Consider the following 7,014-nt stretch of genomic DNA (forward strand, 5'->3'; position numbering starts at 1 on the left):
ACTGCTGTTTGTGTCATTATAAAGTGTGAATGCTGCAGAGCCGGTCAGATTTAGAGACACGCCTGAATCACATTATCGTAAAACCTGAGTCATGACTTCACTATAACAATGATACAGAGGCACACGCAGTCGCACAGCTGCAGGGCCCCGCGCAGTCGCACAGCTGCAGGGCCCTGACACAGAGACACACATAGTCGCACAGCTGCAGGGCCCCGCGCAGTCACACAGCTGGAGGGCCCTGATAGAGGCATTCTGAGCATCCGAGTTATTCACTGTGCTGAGTTTTTAAGCACTTTGCACAACTTTCACAGACCAAAGTGGAGTTTAACCTTGATTATAATTCTGACAACAACTAGCATGCAGCGTACTTCCTAACTCTATGAAAAATAACACACTTTACACTTAGATGCAGACAGTACGCAGCTGACTTATTTTGACCCCTGCTTATACAATATATTTGTACAAGACATTTTTGCTCAAAAATATGGGAAAAAATCAGGTAGAAGCCCTTTAAAAGGCTTGAACAGATGAATTAAAGGTGAATTAAAAGTGTGTTATTGGGGGTTATACGGTGTGTTATTATTTTGCCTGTAATGTCTCCCTGGAAACAAACAGGCCACGCAACCTGGCTAAGTTACAGGTCAGATCTGTGGAGAATGCATAAGTAGAACGCACAATTCTCAAGGTGATTATAAATGTTAAAAGGAAACATGACTAACTATTGAAAGTGTTTCTTTAGAAATGCACTGTCCTGTTTTCAAAATAACTGTCAATGATGAATCTTTATGACCCACAGACAATACGCTAAAAAGTGTAAACACAGTATTGGCCAAGTGATATATTGTCAGAGTGGGTAGTGCTCAGTTACATTTACTTCATTAAGTTTTTAAAAGAAATCGTACTTTTTCTGAGTACTTTTCTAACATTATCCTCCTACCCCTACTTATTGAAGTAACAGTACTCTTACTTAGGTAAAAGTTTTGGTTACTCTTCCCACTGTGAGTAAGTCTGAAGTGACAAAAGCTTTATGTTGAGAACAGTATAAAAGGATTTGAACATCTGCTCCTTTAGATACTACTACTACTTTGTACTTCTAGTTGAGTAATATGATTTAGAATTAACAGCACTCTCACTTGAGTACAACGTTGGGCCTCTGTATATTGATCTGTCGCTGGTTCAAAACACGTACTCCGCTGTAAAGACGGTCGAACTTTAAGGCTCTGCTCTGGCCTCAGCTCCTCTGGGTCAGTCTAACGGCCGCCCTCCACGCTCCCCTCACGTTGCGGTCGTCTCGGTTTAATCCAGGGAGATTATTAGATCCACTCTCCCGTTTTAACCTCTGATTCTGAGCCGCTCTGACGGACAATCCTGGACATTTAACGGCAAATGACTGAGGTTATTATCGTGTCAGGAGGAAATGTACTGGCGGCTACTGCAAAGGATGAGGAAGAATTTAAACCTCAGATGGGTAGACAGGCAACAACGGGGATAATAAACTTTGGCGAAACTATAACAACGAAAAACTAAACACTCACGTTCCAGGGTCCATGTTCTCCCTGAGTTTGCATGTTCTTCCTGTGCACTCTGGTTACCCAAATCAACCCAAAACATAATGCATAAAAGATCTGTTAGGTCCAGTTTAAGGTACAGGAGGGTCAAGACCGGCTCAAGAACTGGAGATGGATCTGGAGTTTGCCCCAGTGGCATTGAAGGACGGGTCAAATGCAGAGCGCAAGTGCACCATGACCTTAACCGTAATGATTATTTTAGTAGACGACATACACTACATACTGTACGCTTCATCAAATTTGGGACTAAACTGGAGCCAAACCCGGGCCTAAACTTGGACTGAAACAAAACTTAAACCAAATCTACATCAGGAGTAAACTGTAATCAAACCAGGAAAATACAAAACTACAAGCACAAGCACAACAGTTACTACTCCCTCTACTACTACATCATAAACGAGAGGAGTACTATGTCAGCAGTGGTGTATTTCTGAGAGTACTTTCAGCTCCCTAAAGCGGAGAGGGCTAATGCGTTTGTCTAAAGATCTGTTGACAAGCAGCGCCTCAAACTGTAGATTCAGGTTTCTGACAAAGTTCTCGGAAAATGACCGTGCACAGTTGAAATTATTTTGAGAATGGCTACTGCAGATTCCTCAGTATACATGTTACGTATTCTGAACACACATGGCTGATTTTAATGACAGAAAAAATACATTTCACTGGGCAAAAGAGAAAAAGGACCATTGAATTGCAAAATAGAGGCCAAACAAGGTTAAGCTTAACTGTTTCTGTACTAAGAACTTAATGCTGGTGTAACAAAGATGTACTATGTAACTTTTCTCGTAGGATTTCTTTTCACTTTTTCGCTAAAATACTTTGAAAAATATTTTACGGTGAATGGGCTAGCCTCTCCACAGATCTGACCTGCGACTTCACCTGATTGTTTCCATGAAGAGAGCGAACTTCATTACAGGCAAAGCATTATCATCTCCATAGAGACAAGCAGGTGGCGGATACTCAAAAAAGTTTCAACGTGCAGCTTTAAGAATGTTACTGATATAATAAAGTGCAGTTTACATTTGCACATGTTTTGATTTGGTCCTGGTTTAGTCCCAGTTTAGTTCTGATGTACACTTGGTTGGGTCTTGTTCTAGTCCTGGTTTAGTCCAGGTTTAGACCCAGTTTAGTCCCATAATGAGGTGTTTGTTAGAGGTAGTTTATAGAAATGTTGATCCCTGTTGTGAATGTTGTTTAGGATCAGAAGTTGAGGATAAGCAAATTTTGAATAACGAGTATATAGTTAATAATACAAAAACAAAATTCTGCAATAAGCTGGTTAAATACAAATTTTAAAATGTTATGTTGTAAACTTCCAGTTTTAAGTGTAAAAAGTGATTTCTGCACTGTAATTATGCAATTATTGCACATTTGTCTGCGACTTAAACCTCAACTAATACATTTAATGATTCTTGAGATACACCAAACAATATATCCGAGTAATCCCTCAGGCGTCCAGGGCTGATACATAAGACAAATGTAAAATCTGTCAGATGGTCAGATTACTGTCTTATATCTAACTGAAGGGAGGAGCTAAAACCAACAAAGGAAAACAAAGAAAACAATAGGGCTACTGAGGATGTTAATAGGTGTGAAAGCACCAACTATGACTCAGGCACAGTGCACACTTCACCTCAACAGACCAAGCCTACAAACAGAAACTGAAAACAATAGTTAGCTCCTCCCTTCAGACAGATATAAGGCAGTGTCCAGCAGAAATCTGACCAGAACTGAAGAAGTGGCTTAGATGAGCAGTGAAACGTCTTCACTCCTACAACTTTTTGTCCAGTTGACAGATTTAACTTATGGCTTTTACTACCAAACATGTTTTACTACCAAACAATATAGATTTTTCAAATTTGTGTTATTATTTGTTTATACCACCCGCTCTTAGTGTCTGTGTGAATGGAACAATAGAAGTGTGACAGCGGTGAGTGACCAGCAGCACGGCCCACATCGCACCTCGTCTTCATTAGTCTCAATATAAAAATAGAAACGTGATCACACTGCTCTAGGTCAAACTGACAGTTAGTATTTGTAGACATGGTGCAAAGCAATAACTCAATGCTTTAAATACAGAATAATTATTTATAAAAAAGGAGGATATATTCTATTGCTGCTGGTGCACTGACTATAACTGTGGTTGTCTCAAAAGGTCAAAGTGAAATGGAAGCAGTGGACACTAAATCCAGGCTTAAACGCTTATGCAAATAATCTGATGCTTTTATCCAAACCATCATTTTAACCGTATAATGCTGTGTATGATATTATGAACTATTCTCTATTCACTGTCTTATTTTAATCAAATCAAGGTCAAATTATTGAAAGCAAATCAATAAATAAACATATTCTGGTGTAATAAATGATGAAAAATATATACAGATAAAGTAGAACGCATGCATTTGTTGTTTAAAGATGCACTATGTAACTTCTTTTCTGGTGGAGGGTAAGTCGCCACCTGTTTGCCCCAATTCGCGGTAAACATTTATCTCCATGGAGACCAGGTCAAGTTACAGGTCAGATCTGTGGAGAGGCAACCCCGCTCACAATAACAATGCATGTTTCTCAAAGTATTTCTGAGCGATATACACATTTAATTGAACAAATGCATAATAAAGTTTAGTTTAGTTTAATGCAATACTGTGGAATATTCCAGGCAAAGCATTAACATCTCCACGGAGACAATTAGGTGGCGAACGTCCCACCAGAAAAATTAGTTTTAATCACAAAATAAAGTGGAAAAAAAAGTGTTTTAATATTGGGGGAAATCCCATATAAAAACTATAGTTATATATTTCTATGTCACTAATTTAATTTATAATTATATTTTACTGTCATGTGACCTGGTCCACATTGATTGCATGTAAAATGTAATGTGGAAGTTGCATGTAATGAAGTGCTACAAAGTGCAGTGCATGTCTGTAGGAATGTGCCACAGAAATAGACCCGTGAACACGAGTCTGGCTCTGGTTCAGTCCTTTAGTCCTTGAGGGAGAAGCAGAGGACTTTTCAATGAAATCATGTCAAATAAATCAAATATGCAAAACAATATACAATGGAAATGCATAGGAATGAATGCAAGAAAGCCCTAAGATGTTTTGGTAAATTTGCTTCAAGTATTGGGTTTATACAACTCAAACTTATATGGAATAAAACAAGACTGAAACAGGAAACAATGCAGATATAATATAATATAATATGCATTTCTAAAGGAGGTTTGAAACAGGATTTAACCAGAACTTAATCAGGACTAAACCAAAACTAAACCAGGACTTAACCCTGAACGTGAGCCAAAATAAACTGGGGCTACATTAAAGGACTACGCAAGGCTATAACTAACCAACACAAACTACGGTGTAAGCCAAGTCAGAACCAGGTCTAAACGAGAACTAAACCACAACAGGACTAAACTGAAAACTGGGTTTGTATAAGAGCAAGAGCCAGTTTAAAACCAGGACTAAACCAGGTCTAAGCAAGATGTAGACCAGGGCAAAACCTAGAGTAACTGTTCATGAACCAGGATTAAAATTCAAATCAGGTCTAAACAAAACCTAAACTATGACAAAACCAGAATTATACAAGGACTAAACTATGAATAAACCAGGACTAAACCAGGTAAAAATCAGCATTGAACTAAGTATAAACTAACCTGGACTTAAGTGTATGCTTAACCCAGCAGAGATTTGAGGCTAAAATAAGGCAACAATTTGAAACCACACAGGACTAGTTCTGCAAAAAAAAAAAAAAAAAAAGTACTAGTAGAACAAATTTGCATGCAACTATTGAAACTCCAACCATACTCCAAACGTCAAAACAGCTGTCACTCAATATTTACTTACTGTAGTAGTAGATGTTTGTAGCAGAGAAGCACACAGGGAGATCACGAATACTCTTCCTTGATGTTGACGTTTTGTAGAGGAGAAACTTGGAGCTTGGGTTTGGCAGAGGGCAGTGAGAGCTCCGGGAGAGGTTGGAGGCACTGGTGGAAGTGTCACAGGAGAAGCCTGAGCCATAGCCGAGAGCAGGGGACTCTTTCTGGGGCTAAATTTAGACGACACACCCCTCATTTAGAGTCCTGGCACTGGAGCCTGTCACCTGTGGGCCAAAGGTTCAGGGAAGTGGACAGCAATGCAACAGAGAAATGGGAAAGAAAATAAAAACATATATAGATTGATATGTAGTGTTCATTAATATCAGGTACTTTACAAATACTTTTAAAAAATTACAGAAAGTTGGTCAAACGCTTTAGATCCAAAGGTCAGTGGTCCGAATCCAGCTCTTGACATAAACATCGTTGGCAGATCCACTGGCTCACAGGTTGGTGGTGCGATTCCAGCTCCCACAGATGAAAACTGCTGTTGTGTCCTTGGGCAAGACATCCAGGTCTGATCCATAGTAAAAGCCAAAGTTAATCAGTCAACCGGACAAAAAGTTGTAGAAGTGAATGTCTTCATTCCTACAACTTTTGGTTCAGTTGACGGATTAACTTTTGCTTTTACTTGGCCAAGACACTTAACCCACCTTGCCCCCAGTGTCTAGTGTATGACTGTGTGAGTGCTTCCTTGACGTAAAGCGCTTTGAGTGATTTGAAGGTAGAAAAATGCCATATAAATATGACCATTTGCCTTTATTTACATTTGGGGGAAATTACTTGGACACAGTAGTTCACAAATTACATTATAAGAGTAGTTCTAAATAACAAATAGTGAATAATTTGTAATAAAACTGTAAATAATAATAATAATAATAATAATAATAATAATAATAATAATAATAATAATAATAATAATAATAATAATAATAATAATAATAATAATAATAATAATAATAGGTATACTCTAAAAGTAAAGGGTAGACCACATAATATGAATTAAAAAAAAACAAGGCCCAATCCAGATCTAAACCAGGTTTAAACTGGGACTAAAAAGTCTAAACCAGGTTTAAATAAGAACTAAACCAGAACTAAACCAGATCAAAACCAGATGTAAACCAGAACTGGTATCAGACATATTTCAAACATATTTAAATATATTAAGTTACTCACTTGTCACAAACTAAAAATATTGCTAATGTTTAAAATAAAATAAAATAAAAAGCTAACTAGCATTAACTAGCCAAGCATGTTTGTCATCTGCCTCTCTGATTTGAACTAACAGGCTACCGTTGTGCACAGAGAGATACACAGTAGATTTGCTGATGTATTTATTTATGACCAATTTAACTGAATAAAATGACTTTAAAAGCAGTTTTGGATCTTGTTTAGTCAGTGTGGTGTAAGATTTTAAAAGAACAGCAGAGGGCAGTGTAGGACAATAAAATCCAACGTCATAGAACGCAACTTTTTTTTTTTTTCAATTTCATTATTATAAAAATAAATCTGAATCAAAATGGTGCTATTGTTATATTATAAGATATAGTTCGATTACTTAAAGATTATTACTTGAGAGAA

General features: G+C 37.6%; 1 protein-coding gene across 1 annotated transcript in view; it reads right to left on the minus strand.

Moving 5' to 3' along the window:
• LOC117390151 (nesprin-2-like) overlaps positions 1-5,447 on the minus strand; it is a 92,686-nt gene extending 87,239 nt beyond the window's left edge. Inside the window, exon 1 of the mRNA XM_055230942.1 lies at positions 5,405-5,447. The gene's annotated coding sequence lies outside the window, so the exon portion shown is untranslated. The remainder of the gene's footprint in view (positions 1-5,404) is intronic.
• Positions 5,448-7,014: the final 1,567 nt, after the last annotated feature.

The sequence above is a fragment of the Periophthalmus magnuspinnatus genome, chromosome 22, assembly GCF_009829125.3.
Source record: "Periophthalmus magnuspinnatus isolate fPerMag1 chromosome 22, fPerMag1.2.pri, whole genome shotgun sequence".
NCBI lineage: Eukaryota > Metazoa > Chordata > Actinopteri > Gobiiformes > Gobiidae > Periophthalmus > Periophthalmus magnuspinnatus.